Source organism: Schistocerca americana, chromosome 9 (genome assembly GCF_021461395.2).
Source record: "Schistocerca americana isolate TAMUIC-IGC-003095 chromosome 9, iqSchAmer2.1, whole genome shotgun sequence".
Lineage (NCBI taxonomy): Eukaryota > Metazoa > Arthropoda > Insecta > Orthoptera > Acrididae > Schistocerca > Schistocerca americana.
The window spans coordinates 208,360,171-208,382,642 of record NC_060127.1 but is presented as its reverse complement, the minus strand read 5'-3'; the positions used below and the strand labels follow the sequence as shown (position 1 = coordinate 208,382,642).

General features: G+C 45.1%; 1 protein-coding gene and 1 pseudogene across 1 annotated transcript in view; both read left to right on the top strand.

Moving 5' to 3' along the window:
* Nucleotides 1–22,472, top strand: part of LOC124550830 (farnesol dehydrogenase-like) — a 182,235-nt gene that overhangs the window by 43,388 nt on the left and 116,375 nt on the right. The window lies entirely within an intron of this gene.
* Nucleotides 21,886–22,003, top strand: LOC124551580 (annotated as a pseudogene).

The following is a 22,472-nucleotide window of genomic DNA, read 5'->3' as shown; positions in this document are numbered from 1 at the left end:
AAACACAACAAAAACCGTGGAAAATGGAGGAAACTCCTTATGGCTGTCTCTAGCGGGCATTGCTCCATGCGCCCTTAAAATGAGTCACTACACTGAAGTACCGACCAAAGAACAGCAAAAATGCAGTCAGCGATAAACTTATTTCCTTTCATTGCTTCGCGAGTGGTGTCAGCGAGAAAAATTTAAGTGTTTGACATCACGTATAAACTTTGTTGGAAGACGTATTCTCGTATTGTGGCTGAATATAGGCTGGGTAATTTGCCTGCCATGAGTCATACTGCGTCTGGGCGCACACACTGCGCAATACAATTAAAGGGCGAATTTTCGAAACCCAGTAATTGTCTTTTGTTGCGGGGCAGAAATTTGAAATTTGACTCAAAGGTGTCTACAATCTCCCTGTATAATGCTGCTAAAGCTTGACGCACTGTGACGTCATTTTGCCGACACATGTGAAAATGGATACAGCTGAGAAGTTCATATGACGTGTAAGGTCGGTTAATGACATCGTTTGGGGCCATATTTCATTACAATTCCGCCCAACGCCAACGTGGACACGTCACAAGATGGGGAGGTCGCCACGCCCCTGTCTCACACATTTCGCCCCCTTCTCTTCACACCTCTGCGGTGGAGGTTAGAACAACAACGCCCAACGTTGAAGGCGCGCTGTTTTCTTATGGGTTGCCTAGGAAAACATTTCAGACTCACCGCCACACACAACCGAGAAGAAATGGACTCAGGAAGTGGGATAAAAGGCGTCAATGGGACCACCCCATCCCTTGGGACTTTGATTCTGACACATTTCGCCGTCGAAAACGACAGTTCGCAGTGCCATGGTCAACAGGAGGACGTTCTAGACAATCTAGGACATTGTGGAACTGCAACTCGAGAGAAGGTGATAGCACACTGTAACCTCCCCCTCAGTTATCGACCTTAATGACAGTGAAAAATTAAACCGCGTGCACCTAATGGAAATTTGGGAAAAGCAATCGTCACCGAAGTTAATTTGTCGGTAAAGAGGGAGGAAAGGGTTACATCTAAATGAAAGGAAAAATGCAAATGAAATTGGTGGATATTAATTTTGAAAAGGGGTAAAGTTAATAAAGAAAGTAAATGTGCGGTCGTTACGTTAACAATTAACTGGCGTTAATTAGATGTTTGAGATTTGGGGAAAATTACGGTCGCCAGTCCTATGGACAACTACTATAATAACTGAAAAAGAAAGGTTACTGCACATATAATTAGCACTAAAACCGTGGCAACTGAAGGTTGACACTTGTGTGAAAACTGAATATTTGTCAGAAGTAATAAATTTCGCTACACTCTGACTTAATTTAGCAAAAGAATTAATAAAACCGGAAAATTGAAAGTTAATTTAGTGACTGAAATTAATAGTGAGCTTTGTTTCTGAAGCACTACGAAATTCAGTAAAATAAGGTTAGTCTTGGGCTACCTCAACAATCATTCCAAAAGCTACTTGAATCTACGCAATTTAGAAATAAGAGATTTAACTTTGAACTTGAATTAAATGATTCTGAACAATTAACAATTGTAAAATTTAGTACGTACCAAGCTGAGCTGCAGTCACAGGTAAGCTAAAATATGGTAACAAAACTCGCACTCTTAATTTGTACTTGTGTAATCTAAATATTGTAGCCAGCTATGAATACTTTACGTGAACTTTGAAATTAAAGCAGTGAAATGGAATGATATTACTTAAATGCTGGCGTTTGAATTTCAACGACACTCGGGTTCATACCGGAAAAGGAAGGGACCCTGCTTGGTAATGCAATTGGGACAATGAGCAACAATGGTTCATGCTACGTTGCTGTAATTTTGTGAGGCAAATCGAACAGTTTGAAAAGCTGAGGTCTGCCATATGGTTCTAAAACTTTACGTGCTTCCAGTCTTCCTTGTTGGTTGATTGAAGGTTTGAAGTCGTCGATCGAGGAGGTGGCGACAGTCACTCATTGTCAGCCGTCGCTGTTGCAGAAGCTGGATGTTGGCTCGCCTTCTTCTCGACACGGTCACCAGGCGAAACGGGCTATTGATGTGCGCCGGCTAATGCTTCTCATCCGCGACACCGTGTCAGAAACTATCATAGCAAGTCGAGCGCAATTACATGCTGCCAACTCGCAGAGACCCTCTCTGCCCGCGCTCCATGCGGCAGAGTTAACACTACCAAAGATCCTAAACACTTTGGTTCTCCACACGACCTATCTGTTGTGTCTAGAATGAATGCTATAAAGAAAAGTACGTAGCTTCTGGAATGCTTAACTTTAATCCATCCTTTTTGGTACATCTGGAGATTGTGGCGGTACAAGTGAGACTCTTTAGATACATGCAAGGTTACTAATGGCGCCTTGCTAGGTCGTAGCCATTGACTTAGCTGAAGGATATTCTAACTATTGGCTCGGCAAATGAGCGAGGCTTCGTCAGTGTGCATCGCTAGCTATGTCGTCCGTACAACTAGGGCGAGTGCTATCCCGTATCTCGAGACCTGCCTTGTGGTGGCGCTTGGTCTGCGATCACACAGTGGCAACACACGGGTCTGACATGTACTAATGGACCGCGGCCGATTTAAAGCTACCACCTAGCAAGTGTGGTGTCTGGCGGTGACACCACACTATCGATGTAATTGTTCGACAGCATAGTTTTCCTTAGGCCAGACTCAGCGTGAAAATACAAATAATATTTACAAAACAAACCAATTATACATCGACATAAATTATGTATATACAAATAGTAAAACAATTACAATGTATTAAGACACAGAAATGTCATATCTACAGGTAACAAAATGAGGAAAAAAAATTATAGTACAATAGATGGAAACAGGAAGATATGTATTTCCGGCGCTACAACACCTTTGGAGAGTAGCGCGATCGTAATTTGTGTGTAGGGTGGAACCATTAGGAACGGTTGAACACTGTTGGGAGAAGTATGGGCGTGAGCCAAAGCAGCGGCAAAGGGTGTTTATGCCTTTTCAGCCCCTCTCTTTGGTGCCCTCCGTTGGGGTGATGTGCACGAATAAAACGGCAAAGTGTCCCTCTGGGAGCCCCCAGTCCGGCAACAATCTCGGCGGCACTGTGCAGCTTTGTTGGACACTTTAAAAATGTCCCCGAACAGTGACGGCCATTCACTTATTGCTGGGTGCTGGCGTGGTAGGCATCCCTTTCAAAACTCCTTAGACACATCAAAAAACGTTTTGTATCACTTCGGTTCCGAGAGATCCGTAATCTGTGCAGAAAATTGGAATCGAGGCCAACGTAAACATGATTTCAACTCCTTTTATTGCTCATGAAAACTACACATGGTTGGTGGGTCACGTCGTCCATAAACAGCCCTTTTCATCTATCCCAGGCATGTTCGATAGTGTTCGCGTCTGGCGAACAGGCTGGCCACTCTAGTCGAACGATGTCGTTATCCTGAAGGAAGTCATTCACAAGATGTGCACGATGAGGGCGCGAATTGTCGTCCACGAAGACGAATGCCTCGCCAGTATGCTGCCGATATGGTTGCACTATCGGTTAGAGGATCGCATTCATGTATCGTACAGCCGTTATGGCGTCTTCCACGACCACCAGCGGCGTACTTCCGCCTCACGTAATGCCACTCCAAAAGAGCAGAGAAACTCCACCTCGCTGCACTCGTTGGACAGTGTGTGTAAGGCGTTTAGCCTGATTGGGTTACCTACAAACACTTCTCCAACGAGTAATTGTCTGGTTGACACTCATCGGTGAAGAGAACATGATGCCAGTCCAGAATGGTCCATTCGGCATGTTGTTGGGCCCATCTCTATCACGCTGCGAAGATGTACCTCACCATAGACGTCTGGAGTGAAGTTGCGCATCATGCAGATTATTGCGCACAGTTTGAGTCGTAACAAGACGTCCTTTGGCTGCACGAAAAGCATTGTTCAACATGTTGGCGTTGCTGTCAGGGTTCCTCCGAGCCATAATCCGTAGGCAGCGGTCATACACAGTAGCAGTAGCCCTTGGGCGGCCTCAGTTAGGCATGTCATCGACAGCTCCTGTCTCTCTGTATCTTCTCCATGTCTGAATAACATCGCTTGCTGAGAGCCCTTCCTGGCACAAAGTAACAATGCGGACGCGATCGATTTGCGGTACTGACCGCCTAGCCATGGTTGAACTACAGACAACACGAGCCGCATACCTCCTTCCTGGCGGAATGACTGGAGCTGATAGACTGTCAGGTCCCCTCCGTCTAATAGGCGCTGCTCATGCATGGTTGTTTACATCTTTGGGTGGGTTTAGCGACATCTCTGAACATTCAAAGGGACTATGTCTGTCATACAATATCCACAGTCAGCATCTATATTCAGGAGTTCTAGGAACCGGGGTGATGCAAAGCTTTTCTTGATGTGTGCATTTCGCATGCGACCACCAAGTGCTGGATCAGCTACGTAGGACGGCTCCTCTGAAGGGTATCGAAATAGTGGCCTGTGACATCGTCGACTACAGATGATTGAGCTAATGTCTCTGTAGGGATCACGTTTTTGAAGTGCCCATCACAGGAGCGCAGGTGGCGCAGAGGTGTTGCTGGAGAGTGGAGGAGTGCGTGGTGGTGGTGGTGGTGGTGGTGGTGGTGGTGGTGGGGGCGGGGGCGGGGGGGGGGTTGTTGGGGGGTGGTAGGGGGGAGAGCGGAGGAGGCCCTTCAGGGATCCTTTGCCACTTTATCCGTGCGTGTATCAGTGTCAAACCCTTCTGTGATCATGCCAAAGGAGAGCGCACAACAGGAGGGTTCAAAAAGCATAGCCGGCCTGAGTGGCCGTGCGGTTCTAGGCGCTACAGTCTGGAGTCGAGCGACCGCTACGGTCGCAGGTTCGAAACCTGCCTCGGGCATGGATGTGTGTTATGTCGTTAGGTTGGTTGGGTTTAAGTAGTTCTAAGTTACAGGGGACTGATGACCACAGCAGTTAAGTCCCATAGTGCTCAGAGCCAGCCAAAAAGCCTAAACACGCTTTTCTGTTTTGGATCACGTTTAGCTTTCGTCGAATGGTTCTGGACTGTGCCCAATGGTTCCACCCTGTGCACAGGAGAAAAGATTGCGGTCGCGCTACACTCAGAGGCGTACGATCACGTTGAGTGGTGTCGGCAGCGAAATAGGAGGGTTGGATCGTGAAGGGAGTGTCAGCAGTGCCGGAGGTTCTTCCTCACCTCAGTACGAATGTCGTTTTGGACCGTGAAATGAGTGAGGATTAACGCCTCAGGGAAGGGGATGGTTTCATCGACGCCCTTTATGCCGCTCTGAATCCTTTTCGTGTTGATTCTCAGAGGAGGTGTGTTTGAAATGTTTTCCTCGGCTACCCACAAGCAAACAGCGTTATCCGAACCTTGCGTATCGCGGCTTTAAGCTGCATCGCTGAGGCGTCCAGAGAAGGTGCGTTATGTGGGTGAGAGGCGAGTGTGGCGACCCTGCCATCGCGCCGCGGTAGTGCTGGTAAGAATTGTGTTGACATCTACATCTATTCAGACAGTCAGGCAGCCATGATATCATTGGCAGCTCCTGCAACAAGATCTAAGATTGTTGCAGATTGCCAGAGCTAGGGGGAAGCAATAGGGTGTACCTAGTGTGGGTTCCTGGCCACTCAGGGATCTATGGCAATGAACAAGCCGATAGATTGGCTAGGATGGGTAAACAGCTCCATTTATTGGACTGGAACCTGTCTTGACAATCAACAAGGCTATGATCAGATTAGAACTACGGAACTGGCTTAGGAAACAGCACGTAGGATATTGGACCAAGGTCCATAAAGAAAAACATTGTAAGGTAATGATGCCGAAGCCATGTTTTAAAAGAAGCTCTGCAATCCTGGGATTGAACAGGAAAGAGATCAAACTCATGACTGGACTGATGACCGGCCATGGGAACTTCAAAAAAACAGATACACACAATGGGTATAATGGAAGAGGACCCTAAATGTAGGATCTGTGATGAGGGTGAAGAAACTGCATCACACCTAATCTTTGAATGCTTGGCATTGGACAGTAAAAGGTCAGACTCTTCGGGACAACTAGACCTGAAGAAATTGTCTGACAAAAACTGGTATAGGGACTCCTTGCACTATTTAAGGACGCTGGTTGGTTTTACTAGATATACAGGGAGCGATACCGCACAGTAAACCTAGTTTCGATTCGAACAATGGCGGGTTAGACCTAAGCTGTTTTAGCTCTCCTGTTAAAATCAAATCAAAATTAATTGTGTTGAAGTTTGTTGCCAGCGTGACACTAACGCACCTTACAGCTCACATCAACTTCTGAGCCCTGGCCTGTTTTCCTCTTGTGTCGATGATGACCATGATGTTTCATTTGTGGGGCGCTCAACTGCGCCGTTATCGGCGCCCGTACAATTTCCCAATCTTTACTGATTCCAGTTTCGCCACTTCCATCAGTGATGACGAAATGAGGGGAAACACAAACACCCAGTCCCCGGGTGGAGAAAATCCCCATCCCGGCCGCAAATCGAACCCGGGACCCCGCGATGCACAGGCAGCAACGCCAGCCACTTGACCACGGGCTGCGGACACCCGTGTGTCGAGATCTCGCCGTCTGAAGCGCCGGCGAGCGCAAAGGTGTCGGCGCAGTTCGCTTGCATTATTAAAGCCACCTTTGAGCCAGATTTCAAATTTCTGTCTTGCAGTACGAGACAATTACGCCATCTCGAGAAAGTAACCCTTCATCTGGATTGTTCAGTGTACAAACCTTTGTAATTCTGAAGAGATGGAAAAAATCAGCCAGCCAGTTGCAAAACACAGGTTTATTTAGCCTTGATGTAGGTCTCGATATTTATAAAAAGTTGTTTTTCAGGAGTAGTACGCCCTAAAAATGTATATGAAATATTTTTACATACATAACAAAATATTAATAATACAAAAAATATTTGTGAGGAAAGCGTACTCACTTGTTTCATCATGGTGTTGTTGTTGCGGCCTTCAGTCAAGAGACTGCTTTGATGCAGCTCTCAATGCTACTCTATCCTGTGCAAGCTTCTTCATCTCCCAGTACTTACTGCAACCTACATCTTTCTGAATCTGTTTAGTGTAATCATCTCTTGGTCTCCCTCTACGATTTTTACCCTCCACGCTGTCCTCCAATACTAAATTGGTGATCCCTTGATGCCTCAGGACATGTCCTACCAACCGATCCCTTCTTCTAGTCAAATTGTGCCACAAATTCCACTTCTCCCCAATCCTATTCAATACCTCCTCATTAGTTGTATGATCTACCCTTCTAATCTTCAGCATTCTTCTGTAGCACCACATTTCGAAAGCTTCTATTCTCTTCTTGTTCAATCTATTTATCGTCCATGTTTCACCTCCATACATGGCTACACTCCATACAAATACTTTCAGAAACGACTTCCTGACACTTAAATCTATACTCGATGTTAACAAATTTCTCTTCTTCAGAAACGCTTTCCTTGCCATTGCCAGTCTACGTTTTATATCCTCTCTATTTCGACCATCATCAGTTATTTTGCTCCCCAAATAGCAAAACTCCTTTACTGCTTTAAGTGTCTCATTTCCTAGTCTAATTCCCTCAGCATCACCCGACTTTATTCGACTACATTCCATTATCCTTGTTTTGCTTTTGTTGATGTTCATCTTATACCCTCCTTTCTAGACACTATCCATTCCGTTCAACTGCTCTTCCAAGTCCTTTGCTGTCTCTGACAGAATTGCAATGTCATCAGCGAACCTCAAAGTTTTTATTTCTTCTCCATGGACTTTAATACTTTCTCTTAATTTTTCTTTTCTTTCCTTTACTGCTTGCTCAATACACAGATTGAATAACATCGGGGAGAGGCTACAACCGTGTCTCACTCCCTTCCCAACCGCTCCTTCCCTTTCATGCCCCTCGACTCTTATAACTGCCATCTGGTTTCTGTACAAACTGTAAATAGCCTTTCCCTCCCTGTATTTTACCCCTGCTACCTTTAGAATTTGAAGAGGGTATTCCAGTCAACATTGTCAAAAGCTTTCTCCAAGTCTACAAATGCTAAAAACTTGTTTGCCTTTCCTTAATCTTTCTTCTAAGATAACTCGTAAGGTCAGTATTGCCTCACGTGTTCCAATATTTCTGCGGAATCCAAACTGATCTTCCCCAAGGCTTCTACTAATTTTTCCATTCGTCTGTAAAGAATTCGCGTTAGTATTTTGCAGCTGTGGCTTATTAAACTGATTGTTGGGTAATTTTCACATCTGTCAACACCTGCTTTCTTTGGGATTGGAATTATTATATTCTTCTTGAAGTCTGAGGGTATTTCGCCTGTTTCATACATCTTGCTCACCAGATGGTAGAGTTTTGTCAGGACTGGCTCTCCCACGGCCGTCAGTAGTTCCAATGGAATATTGTCTACTCCGGGGGCCTTGTTTCGACTCAGGTCTTTCAGTGCTCTGTCAAACTCTTCACGCAGTATCGTATCTGCCATTTCATCTTCATCTACATCCTCTTCCATTTCCACAACATTGTCCTCAAGTACATCGCCCTTGTATAAACCCTCAATATACTCCTTCCACCTTTCTGCTTTCCCTTCTTTGCTTAGAACTGGGTTTCCATCTGAGCTCTTGATATTCATACAAGTGGTTCTCTTTTCTCCAAAGGTCTCTTTAATTTTCCTGTAGGCTCTATCTATCTTACCCCTAGTGAGATAAGCCTCTACATCCTTACATTTGTCCTCTAGCCATCCCTGCTTAGCCATTTTGCTCTTCCTGTCGATCTCATTTTTGAGACGTTTGTATTCCTTTTTGCCTGCTTCATTTAATGCATTTTTATATTTTCTCCTTTCATTAATTAAATTCAATATTTCTTCTGTTACCCAAGGATTTCTACTAGCCCTCGACTTTTTACCTACTTGTTCCTCTGCTGCCTTCACTACTCCATCCCTCAGAGCTATCCATTCTTCTTCTACTGTATTTCTTTCCCCCATTCGTGACAATTGTTCCCTTATGCGCATCCTGAAACTCTGTACAACCTCTGGTTTAGTGAGTTTATCCAGGTCCCATCTCCTTATATTCCCATCAATGGTGGTAAATTACATTAGCTCAAGCGAAGTGACTCTAGTCATATATAAAACTGATATGGAAACCGGAACCAGTGCACGCCATGGCTTGAGACACTTGCAAGATTACACTCAGTGTACGTCAGAATAAATGCACAGCTGTATTCATCCACTAGTAAAGCCTCTTGCCTACATAAACGTAAAACAAGAGCCCAAAGAATAAGTATTCACCATGTCAGAGAAAAGGGCCAACTTTTCAAAGGTACAGGCTCCAGCGGTAAGCAAAATTTGGGATGCAGAGGGCTCTAAATACACGCGCGTGAGAACAACGCTTTTGTGTTAACTGACAGCATTTTACATTAAAGTAAAAATGAAAATTTCTTCTGCAAGGCTACTAATAATGCAACAAACTTACTGGTTCGCGTTACATATGCAGTCTCTAATAATTTGCTGACAGAGTAATACTGTACGTAAATTCAGCGTACAGAAGCTAGGGGGTCCCGTTTACAAAGGACCATTATTACAAATACAGGGGGAAAGAACAACTATGAGTTAAAACAACGTCATTAGAGAAACTTCCGCCAAACGCTACGGAAGCTTAAGCGATAAGGAAAAACTGGACTACATTGGGAGCTATTTAATGCACGTAAGCACTGCTTCATGCCGGTATTGTGTGAAATAATTTGACATTAAAGCGGAATGACAGTCTCTTATAGAAAGCCAATTACAAATGAAATAATTTTAGAAGCATACATTAAATGTAAAATTATCTGTAAAAGAGTTATGTTGCAGTCTGAGACTGCACGTAAATTTATCGTTTAGAAGATAACAATTATATTAAAAAAATACTTACATTACAAAATAGTGGAGGAACAAGTAAAATGGCTAAAGTTACAATCACAACATAAAAATTATAACCTTCTGCTTAACCGTACAGAGGTTTACATAGAAAAATTACTCAGCAGAATTTTTTTGTCATTCCAGCTGTAGGGAAATGTGGCCTTTTCAGTACAAGGGATAAATAAACCTTAAGTTTGCAACCAGTTGGTTGATTTTTTTCAACTTTTTAAAATTTGTACGGTTACTGAATTCCAGCCATCTCGTACTGTGTTAAGTCTTTAACAGAGGATTATACTTCCTAATAAGCAGTCAGTGATTCTATAAATGCTGGAAATCAAACGGTTGTTCTCTCTGGAAGCTGTTAGACTGTCAGTCTGCAACTGGGTGACCATTTTATCCGTTTGGCTATCTTCGGAAATGTTGTGCGGTACACCGGACTACGGGCACACCCGCTGGAGGACGTTCAGTAACGGCGCCTCCACCCGCGCTCTTCCCACTGCTCTGATTCGCCCTGTGGCAACCAATCAGAGTTGAGTGGCTGACGCCACACAGTACACAAAACAATTACAGTTCGATTTCCGTTCTCGAGTAAACTGGGAATTGCAGTACAAATTGCGGAAGTAGTCCATATTGCCTAGAACTTTAATTAGCTCGCCCGCCGCCCGGTAACGTAGGTTCTGTATTATGCGGAGAGAACTCACAACTGCCGACAAAGAAACTTATCTGAACACAAAATTGGCAACTTCTCTGAGTCTGCACGACGGAGGCGGAGTCTTCGATCTAGCTTTTGCCAGTTTGCATTGGTAAATCTTAAGATTTACCAATGTCTCTTGGTAAAAGTTCGAAATCTATGCATATAATGAGAGATTTCGGACTTTTACCTCACCGCGGTGGTAAATCTTAGGTTTCACCGGTTAATTCTCGGATTTCCCAATTACTTTACAAGTTTACGGTAACATATCCACCATTCCCATTTATAACGGTTTGAACTTGTTGGGGACACTTTCAGTGAGCTGTCTTAATGACTGCGAATCAATGGAAGGACATTCTTCCTCAAGAGTCAAAGCCGGAGAAGCGATGTAGGACGCTGGGATTCGTAGCGAAGTGGACGTTCCAGCTCACCCCAAAAGCGTTCCATACGGTTCCGGTTGCGACTTCACGCAGGCCAGTCCATTTCAGAAATGCTATCGTCCACAAATCATTGCGTCCCAGACGCTGCTTTATGGCACGGTGCATTGTCATGCTGGTACGAACGATCGCAGTCTCCAAGCTGTTCCTCTACTGTACACAGTACACAGTATGCAGTGCAGCAAAACCTCCTCATATACTTCCACATTTAGTGTTTTCTTAAGCGCAATAATGGGACCACACGCTAACGACGAAAAACACACTCATACCATAACAACACCTCCTCCGTACTTCATCTGATTGTCACAGTGTAATATATTGATTCTGACTTGCTACTGTAGTGTTATCTGTGGTGTCACCGCCAGACACCACACTTGCTAGGTGGTAGTTTTAAATCGGCCGCGGTCCATTAGTACATGTCGGACCCGCGTGTCGCCACTGTGTGATCGCAGACCGAGCGCCACCACAAGGCAGGTCTCGAGATACGGATAGCACTCGCCCCAGTTGTACGGACGACGTAGCTAGCGACTATACTGACGAAGCCTCGCTCTTTTGCAGAGCAGATAGTTAGAATAGCCTTCAGCTAAGTCAATGGCTACGACCTAGCAAGGCGCCATTAGTAACATTGCATGTATCTAAAGAGTCTCACTTGTATCGCCACAATCTTCAGATGTACCAAAAGGAGGGATTAAAGTTAAGTATTCCAGAAGCTACGTACTTTTCTTCATAGCATTCATTACGTATCCTGTTTCAGACCTCCCGCCATCCTACTTCAACTTAGCGCGTGCCTTTCGGCTTCCTCTCATTGTGTCTAGGCTGTCTTGTCTAGACACAACATTATCTGGAAGCTGTGAGAATATTGCTGCGCGGTGTGGGATCCTTACCAGGTGGGATTGACGGAGGACATCGAAAGGGTGCAAAAAAGGGCAACTCGTTTTGTATTAGCACGTAAGAGGGGAGAGAGTGTGGCAGATATGATACGCGAGTTGGGATGGAAGTCATTAAAGCAAAGAGATCTATTTAGGAAAGTTCAGTCACCAACTTTCTCTTCCGAATGCGAAAATATTTTGTTGAGCCCAACATACATAGGTAGGAATGATCATCAAAATAAAATAAGAGAAATCAGAGCTCGAACAGAAAGGTTTAGGTGTTCGTTTTTCCTGCGCGCTGTTCTGGAGTGGAATGGCAGGGAGATGGTATGATTGTATTTCGATGAACCCTCTGCCAAGCACTTAAATGTGAATTGCAGAGTAATCATGTAGATGTAGATGAAGGAGGACAGGCACTCCCAGGCGCGGAAGCAGAGACGATGCTGAGGGCAGACGAAACTAGGAGAGATATTGTTACATGAAGTAAACCGTAAGGGGAGAGCCTTGCGAAAATGCAGACGCCCCCAGACGCTGTCCCAGGGCGCTAGTTACTCTTCAAGGAATTCATATGTCGTCTTGACTCTGTGGTATGGTTGCCACCGTAGAACTTTGTAACCAACAGGCACATAGTAGCTTATAAAGCCAGCCTGATACCAGCCCTGAGAACAGCAACGTCAGCAGGCTCACAATGGTTAGAAAGAGAGCGAAAACGCCAAAAACTGTTGTCCTAGCAGTCCCTACTCCGGGGAGCCTGAGGGGGCGGGGCTAAATGACGTATAATAATAATGTTGCAAGCCTTGTTTGGCAGAGCAGTTACGTTTAGCTTTCAGCTGAACAATGTTGATACCAAATACGGACTTAGTGCAACTGCATTAACATCCCGCCTTAGGAGAAGTAGAGGGAACCTAACTAAACCGTGACTGGAAGGCGACTGCAAGAGACCGGGATTGGCTGTGTGGCTTTAAGTCGGAAAAACAGTGTCCCCACGCGACTCTTTAAAACCCCTAGATTCCGCATTTTGGCGGCGTTCTCAGTCAGACGATCTGGGCGCCGAATCCGCGTCCGTCGACGCCAGCCTCTGTCCAGCTCCGCGTAAGTCTGCTCTCTCACTTGGAGTGCCTCAGTGAACAGTGTCACATTCACTATGTTTTGTTATGCAACTAAGTTGTCGGCTTAAGATGCTGCTAGTGTTCGCTAGTGTGGTTAGCATCCACTCCTGGGACTTGTGAACTGGCTTCTGTTGTAACAGTATTATTCATGCTTTCCTAACCCTAGAACTAGCCTCCAGTGTATTAGTTAGTCTGGAATAAACAACCATTTCAAAACCCTGTTCGTCCAAGAGTCTCCACAACGAGTTCCCTACCAAGTCTCACCTCCTGCATTTCTGGTCAATGCCTGTACCAGTGTCATTCAGATAGACGAAAGCAATCAAATGCCCTCACTGGGAATTGTCCTTCGGCCTTCGCTCTGTACTGCTAGGGAGAGGAGACTGACCAGTAACCCCTTTTCTCCCTCTCCCACCTATGTCAGGACACAACAGGGCACAACGTGATTGAACAATCCAGATCACCTGTTTCCAGTCATCCGCTGTCCACTGTACAACACCTGAAGTGTCGTTTAGCACTGACTCCAGAAATGCCTGGTCTATGAGAAGCTGCTCGACCGTGGTAACTCATTTTTTAACTCCTTACGCACAGCCACTGTGGTAGCACTTTTACACTCAGAAGTGATTCCACTCATTTGATGCGATTTTTTTTAACGAACATCCTCCGCATTGCTTGGCAGTCCGTGTCACGGTTTGGCTGTGGTCGTTCTTTCGTGTTTCGACTTGAAAATCACATGAGCCACACCGACACGGGCAGCTGTACAAGGATTAATATTGATGGATTCGTTGCTCAGCTGACGTCCACTTCCGAAGGCACTGAGCTCTCCAGACCCATCCACTCTGCCGTTACCGCTTCTCTGCTGACAACACAATCCTCCCTGTCTCCTTTTATACTGTCGGACCCGCCGGTCGTGACGTCTGCTCCTCAGCTCCACATTACATAGGGATACTTTTGACCAGATACTGTATGTACACTATGTCCGCAGCTCGTGGTCTCGCAGTAGCATTCTTGCTTCCCGAGCACGGGGCCCCCGGTTCGATTCCCGGCTGGGGCAGGGATTTTCATCTGTCTAGAGATGACTGGGTGTTTGTTGAGCCAGATCGCTGGTCGATCATCATCGATCGGGTTGTTATCTTTGGCGCGTCCCCGGGCATGAACATCTTTGGGTTTTCGGCTGGAGCGCGCGGGACGGCGAGAGGCGGTCGGTTTGGGGCGGCGTCGTGGCTCGGGCGTAACCACACGTGTGATGTCTGTTACGCCGGGGCTGTTTGCTAATCGTGAAACTCCTGCGGCGGTCACTGGTTTCGTATAAACTGTGCCGAGCCTGGCAGTGAGAGGGGAGTCCGGAGTTGGTGTTGAGGTGTCTGTGTGAGAAGCACGGCGTGGGCCTGTCGGTTGCTTCGTCCTTCTGGCGGTCACCGCAAGCGGATGTTCGGCCGGAATGTCTACAGTTTGTGGTGAGCACAGTGTCAACAAGTTCTCGTAGGATGTGCTCCCAGCCTGACTCTCAGCCTGTGTTACTTGTGGGTGCCGACCCCTTGTCTGTTACTGCTTCCGGGTGTCCTGTAAGATTTCACAGCAAAACTGGGTTTTGGTGGCGTTCTGTGTTTCTGGCTCAGCCTCCGCCTAGAAGGGGAAAGATTTGTGCCTCAACTGAAAGGGGGGCGGGGGAGGGGGGCGGCTTCGATTGGACATCTTTTGGAACTCCTTAATGCTATAATTTAAACATATAAGAAAATTGTTCTTTCAAAATAAGCGCCTGTTTCTTTGGGACACTGTAGTCCAAACAGGAGTGGCGTAATGTTAAAGAGTATTTGTCAAATGAAGTGTATTTAATGTCTTGCTGTTTTCTGGGGCACGCAGCTGTGTTGTGGAACTCATTTCGAAGTGTTCTGTCGGGTGAATGACTGCTCCCCACTTCAGTGTATTCATTTGAGTAGTATTGTAAGGTTTTTTGGATATTTGTCAGTGGGGTGTATTGATTCAATTTTGTTTTTCTCTTTCTTTTGAATTACGGTGAATTGTTTAGTTATCTGGTTATTGGCTTAACTCGCGCTTCAAGCACTAAATCAGCTGATACTGAAATTTTTTTTTTTAATTCCTGTTCAATGTCAGACAGGTTCAAATGTAATTTCATGTATGTTATTTGAAATAAATGTGTTGGATTGACCTTAATTAATTACGTGCAATCGAAGTAAGGGATCCAGTCCTTCATCAGTGCTTAACAGTGGCGTGTGGTTCGGGTGGTGAGACCCGAGCACGGGGCCAACGGTTCGATTCCCGGTGGGGTCAGGCATTTTCACCTGCCTCGAGTTGACTCAGTGTTTGTGTTGTCCTCATCCTTTCATCCTCATCATCCTCATCGTCGTTCGTGGGTGGTGACAGAAAGGGCATCCGGCCACTTCTCACACTAACCTCGCCAAATCAGTCGATAACACAGCAGACCCCGCAAGTCGAGATAAATGCTTGGGAAGAGAGACTGTATGTACACTATGTAGCGGATAAAAGTGCAGGTATTTCCATCGGGGACTGAGGACTGAACAACATTACACCACTATTTACGTCATTTACAGACTATCACGAAGTGCTCTCGTGAAATTCCAATATGTGGCAGCGGTATGACGTCTGCAATGCGTTCCAAGTACAGAGCTCTCACTGAGTTTCTTTTGTCGGAAAACCAGATATTCATAGGCGCTTGCGTAATGTCTACGGAGACTTGGCACTGAACAAAAGCAGGCTGAGTCGTTGTGCGAGGCGTCCGTCACCATTGCAACAAGGTGGCGGAGACCTGTCCAGTCTGCCGCGTGCCGGCCAGCCACACACAACTCTGGCTCTTACAATGTTGGAACGTGCGAACACTCTCATTCCAGGTGATCGATTGATCGCAAACAAACACCTCGCTGCTCGGCTAGACGTATCTGTTGGCAGCGCCGCAGCTCTCGCTGGGGCACTCAAACTTGTTATGAAACGTCCCCTTACAAAAAATTACGAATGACTGTGCTGATAAGATTCTATGTCAGTTGTTTTTCAAACAACTGAGCAAAACTGAAGATACTCAGATATTTCTCTCTTTACTTATTCTGATCATCTCTAAAGTGACACACAATATTTTTTTTGCGCAACGCAATCTGACTTTCAATAATCCCTACAAAAGAATGGCCCTGACTAACAATAACCTATACATTTCATGAATCACTCGCATCACAAAAATCTTCGTTACTCGAACTAGTGCAATACAGCGAGCGTCAATACTGCCAGCTAAATAAAAGATTCTAACTACTGAAGGCACTAACTACTGATAGGCATAGTTAGCAAATGAAAGATTTTGATAGAGAACAAACAATGTATTTACCTTAATAATGTTCAAAAGTCATTATATATATATATATATATCTTTACAAATTTCCTTTTTCTGGCGGACACACGTCCAGGTCGTCTGCTTATAGCAACCTCCCAAAACTCTGGCATCTCTCTCGCCACATCCACCACTGCTGGCGGCGCACCTCCAACTGCCCAACGCTACGTGCTGTTAACAGCCAACTGCCCAACACTACAATTACGCATATTCCAACAATAAGTCCAACCAGCCACAGACTGCTCACAGCACAGTCAATGATTTTCATACAGTGGGTGCCAGTTGCGTTATTCGCTGCCTAACTGAAGACAATAAAGAGCAACGAAGGGCCATCTGTGGGGTGCGGAATGCTTGCCCGTTACAAGGCTGACCGTGACAATTTTTTGGCCAACAACATCACAGGCGCTGAAACATTGGTTTATCAGTTTGAACTGGAAACAAAACCCCAGTCCGTGCAGTTGCGCCACACTGCCTCTCCTCTGAAAAAAAAAAGTGCAAAGCCGCAGGCTTGGGCGGTAAAATCATGGCGACGGTTTTCTGAAACTCTCACAGGGTTATTCTCTTTCATGATCTCGCTCACAGTGCAACGATCAACTCTGCAATGCATTGTGCTGCCCTCATGAAATTGAAGAACCGACTTCAGGGTGATTCTTCACTACAAACATGCAGACCAACTCTCCTTCTGCATAATAACGTAAGGCCTCACACAAGTCTACCCAACGGAGAGGAACTCATAAAACTTCGTCTGACTTTTCTTCCTCACCCATCGTGCAGTCCGCATCTCACGTCTCCCAACTTCCATCTGCTTGGCTCAGGCCCTTCCAGAAAGGTGGCATAAGGCCGTCACATTGAACGGTGATTATGTTGAAAAATAGCGGTCTGTAGCCAGATGTGAGGGGATTAATATGGTATATTGGAAGCCTGAATAAAATCATCGTTTTTATTAAGCGTCCCTCGTAATTATAATTGTTACAAGTTGTACGCTTTTTCGTTGCTTAGTACCTCCAAGTACATATGGCAAGAGAAAGCCTTTAACACTCATCTTGTAAGGTGGCTATAGTTTCGCACCTTACAAGCACTCATCCACATACTTTGCCGTGAACTACAACCACAATTAGGTATCATTTGATAGGTTGTACATCGCATATACGAATATTTAAAGGAGACTGATATTGTCACGTACGCCTTGTCAATAACTGTTAACGCTTAGCCCGCATCTCGTGGTCGTGCGGTAGCGTTCTCGCTTCCCACGCCCGGGTTCCCGGGTTCGATTCCCGGCGGGGTCAGGGATTTTCTCTGCCTCGTGATGGCTGGGTGTTGTGTGATGTCCTTAGGTTAGTTAGGTTTAAGTAGTTCTAAGTTCTAGGGGACTGATGACCTAAGATGTTAAGTCCCATAGTGCTCAGAGCCATTTGAACCATTTGTTAACGCTTATTGCATGAAAGGTGGCGGCGTGTCTTTGTTAACAGAACGGCGCCTGTACTAGTAGAGGTTGGAACGCCAGTGGCGATGAAACGTCACGCAGAACTCGAGCCCTGGCTGGAAGGCCCGCACAGGTGTTGGTCCTGCTTAAACACAGCAAGTAGCTTGACGGACGTCGTGGAACCTGGGCTCTTCAGCACGATAGGGTGACGGCCGCCCGCTATTGTAGCAGGACCGGAAGGATAACCGGGAACTCTGCAAATCTTGGACGCAAGTGAGAGGAACGATGAAGCGGCACCTCGGAAACCACGGAGGGTGGGTTATTTCCGTTGATATTTACTCAGATGCGTACTATTGTACGAGTATACGTTTTTCCTCGCAAGCTTTCCGTGCTGGAAGACAAAAGACTAAAGTATGGTTGGCCAGCGTTCGGAAGAATCTGTAGAGAGGGAGAATATTCCGTGGTTTCGGGAATGTGATTCGTGACGATGGTGGGGAGCCGATCCTTGCTGGGAAGCCAACGGTGGAGAGACGAGGTCTTCCGTTGTGAGCGCCCGTGTGTGACGGTCGCCCGACATCAGCCTTTGTTGGTAGAGACGGACTTGCTGTCATTGCTCTCAGTAGAGTTTATAGTCAGAACGGTTAGGCACTGTTGCGAATCCATACGATTCTGGACTTCGCCCCCGGGTTGGAGGTCGTCGTTGAATACGCAGCGTTCAGTGATTGAGAGCACTTCTTCTGCCTATACTTACGTTGAGACGTTATCTGAACTCCGTCCTTGTGGCTGGGAATTCGCGTTTCTCATCTGTAGAACACAGAGAGGAGAAGACAGTATTATAGTAGTCAGAGGACAGCATTCAGCCGCCCTACTCTTCGAAAGAGTTTATTTTGTGGCTGGAGTTCTTCCATCGTCGCAGACGAGTACGAGAACCATCACTTCGGCGCACCGGACGCAGAACATGCGGTGACATCGCAGATTGCTTCAGCTTACTAGGGCTATAAAGTTGAACAGCTGTGATCACGTTAGTTTATTTCCACAGAGGTTCCACACCACCGTAGAGCATCTCTGAACGTAGTGTCTTCTAGTGTTTGGTACGTAGATGATGTCAGTCATTTCCTGTTATTGATATTAGACTGTGCAGTCATAATAAGGGGCAGACTTGGACAATTGATTAATAATTTTAGTTAGGAAATAGATAGTTGTACTTAAAGGGTTGATTTTAATCTGTAATAAATATATATTGAACAAAAACGTTTATCATGTAGTAGTATTAGTTGACTTCATCATTCATTTATGTTTAGATTGTAATTTATTTGTTAAAAAGAGCGTTAAGAGATTCTAAGATCTGCTTCAGGGGGTAGTCAGACAGGGCCAATTCATCGTTTCAGCGTTTATTATTTTCCGTTGCTCACATTCATTTTTACACCCGCCTGGAGTAGCATCTTGGAATCTTGATGATGAAATCTTCTCAGGTTGACAGCCGAGTCAATGTGTTGATCTCCAGCAACGTTTCAGCAAGTTTCTTACTTGCCATCTTCAGGCGAAGAGATTCGCTGAGAAAGCCTGCAGTCTCATATCTTGGCATCTTCTCTGGGCAACAGGTCAGGTATTGAAGTGTGGACGCAAAATGAGTAGTCTATACAAGCAGGTGTAGTCCACTTAGTGGTGTAGCTACGACCGTGCTGAAAGTTTGTGATGTGTTTGTGAGGAGACTTCGCCACAAGGAACAGTGTGTACATGTTAAGGTAGCGCACTTATACCCGTTACAACCTGTATATGTGTGTCTCCTGTCTCATCTGCCTTACGCTGTATGAAGTAGTCTTTAGGTCTGATTGGGGTAGTATTTTAGTTGTTTCTTCACTGCGTCAGCGGCTATTTTGTGGTGTTTAATGTTAACGTGTCCCTAGATCCATATAAGTGTCAACCGTTTCCGGAAATTTTTGTTTACAGTGTTGCTTTCGTGGCGTCTGTTAGTGGCTAATTACATTCCTTGATAAGTACTTGCGTCTGCCTGTTTTGGAGCAAACTTCTGCAATCGCAATATTTTTTGCTGTGGCGTCCTGCATGTACTTCAAAGACTGAAGATCGGGTGTGACTTCTGCAGGCATTTTATAAGCCTCACTGATGACAGAAATCAATTATTAGCTGCCACAGCTCATACACAACACAGCGGAACCCACTCTTGCATTGTGATGTTGATCCCGAAATAGTAACTCGTAAGGATTTCTAGAGACGTACGTAGATAGATGATATGTGTATTGCTCAAAAACTAGAATATTATACTAACTTCATAGAGCTGACTGCTTAGAACTGGTACATATTCTAACTAGGATTGTGAATATAAAGAAATTACTGCAGCAATCGATATATTGTACTTTTCGTAACAACAGCCGTTGTTGTGGTCTTCAGTCAAAAGACTGGTTTGATGCAACTCTCCATGATACTCTATCCTGTGCAAGCTTCTTCATCTCCCACTACCTACTGCAACCTACATCCTTCTGAATCTGCTTAGTGTATTCATCTCTTGGTCTCCCTCTACTATTTTTACCCTCCACGCTGCCCTCCATTACTAAGCTGGTGATGCCTTGATGCCTCAGAACATGTCCTACGAACCGATCCCTTCTTTTTTTTCAGGTTGTGCCACAAACTTCTCTTCTCCCCAATCCTATTCAATACCTCCTCATTAGTTATGTGATCTACCCATCTAATCTTCAGCATTCTTCTGTAGCACCACATTTCGAAGGCTTCTACTCTCTTGTTGTCTATACTACTTATCGTCCATGTTTCATTTCCATACAGGGATACACTCCATACAAATACTGTCACTCGATGTGAACAAATTTCTCTTCTTCAGAAATGCTTTCCTTGCCATTGCCAGTCTACATTTTATATCCTCTCTACTTCGACCATCATCAGTTATTTTGCTTCCCATGTGGAAAAACTCATCTACTACTTTCAGTGTCTCATTTCCTAGTCCTAATTCCTACAGCATTACCTGATTTAGTTCGACTACATTCCATTATCCTAGTTTTGGTTTTGTTGATGTTCATCTTATATCCTTCTTTCAAGACACTGTCCATTTCGTTCAACTGCTGTTCCAGGTACTTTGGTGTCTCTGACAGAATTACAATGTCATCGGCGAACCTCAAAGTTTTTATTTCTTTTTCATTGGTTTTAATTCCCACTTCAAATATTTATTTTGTTTCCTTTACTGCTTGCTCAATATACAGATTGAATAACAGCGGGGATAGGCTACAACCCTGTCTCACTCCTTTCCCAACCACGGCTTCTCTTTCATGCCCCTTAACTCGTAAAGAACAGTCGTTAGAGCACAAAAATTGGCGGAAAACTATATTGCTGATTAAATACAGAAGTTTTATAAGTACATAATAATAATGACAATATAATATGTTCCTCATTCCTTGATCGTTTTGTACAATTATGTCGGCAATATGCTCATAACGACGTTGACGATGTACAGAATATACACAGTATCACATGGAACCAAGTTTGTTTCTTAACTGTGTACAGAATCATCGCGTATCTTAAATTATAATTCTCCCGCAATCCTTATCTAGGAATGTAGAGAGTTTTAGAAATTGTCATGAGTTTAAACTCTTTGCAAAATGCATTTCATGTATTCGTATAGTTTATTTCAGAAGGCTATACTATAGGACTATTGTGTTGTAAGACCCATCTAAGCACTTCTCCATCAAACTCATTCCAACTTCTAGTTTCATAATTCTGGTCTTGGTTGTTTAGCAATGAACACTCACTTCATGATTTCATATTCGTATTTGGTCTTTAAATGACTGTTTAGCATCACTGCTATTTCCTCCAAACGTCACATCACAGTGTAGCAGGGTTTGCACATATGCACAGTAAGCATACAGTACTGTTTAAAAGTTACAGTAGTACAGAAGCATTTTTGAAGATATGAAACAACGTCATCGGTCCCATCGGAGCCGTCCGAAAAATTGCCTGAAGTGATGTAGGGAAATCGTGGAAATCCTAAATCAGGATGGCTGGACGTAGGTTTGAACCGTCGTCGTCCCAAATGCGAGTCCAGTGTTCTGACCACTGCGCCTCACCGCTCAGCTTTTTTTTTTTTTTTTTTTTTTTTTAATATGTGGTACTTTTTTTAGCAACGGCCTTGCCGCAGTGTGTTCACCGGTTCCCGTCAGATCACCGAAGTTAAGCGCTGTCGGGCTTGTCCGGCACTTGGATGGGTGACCATCCGGGGCGCCATGCGCTGTTGCCATTTTTCGGGGTGCACTCAGCCTCGTGAGGCCAACTGAGGAGCTACTCGACCGACTAGTAGCGGCTCCGGTCACAGAAAACCATCGTAACGACCGGGAGAGCGGTGTGCTGACCACACGTCCCTCCTATCCACATCCTTAGCTGAGGATGACACGGCGGTCGGATGGTCACGACGGGCCACTTGTGGCCTGAAGACGGAGTGCTTTACCTTTCTTAGTATGTACACACTTCAGTGTGTTCGTTGTTCTTTCTCGGTGTCAGTCTTCCCACAAACACATAACAAACTTTACTGCCTGATGTTTTCTGCAAGGACATATCTGCACCACTAAGTGGACTGCATACGATAGTATACACCACGTGTCTTGCCTAGACCTGCGCATACTTCAACACCGGACCTGCTGGCCAGGGTAAAATAAACATTAATGGTTTGCACTTGTCACACGTTCTTGGAGCTACGAACCAACCTTAAA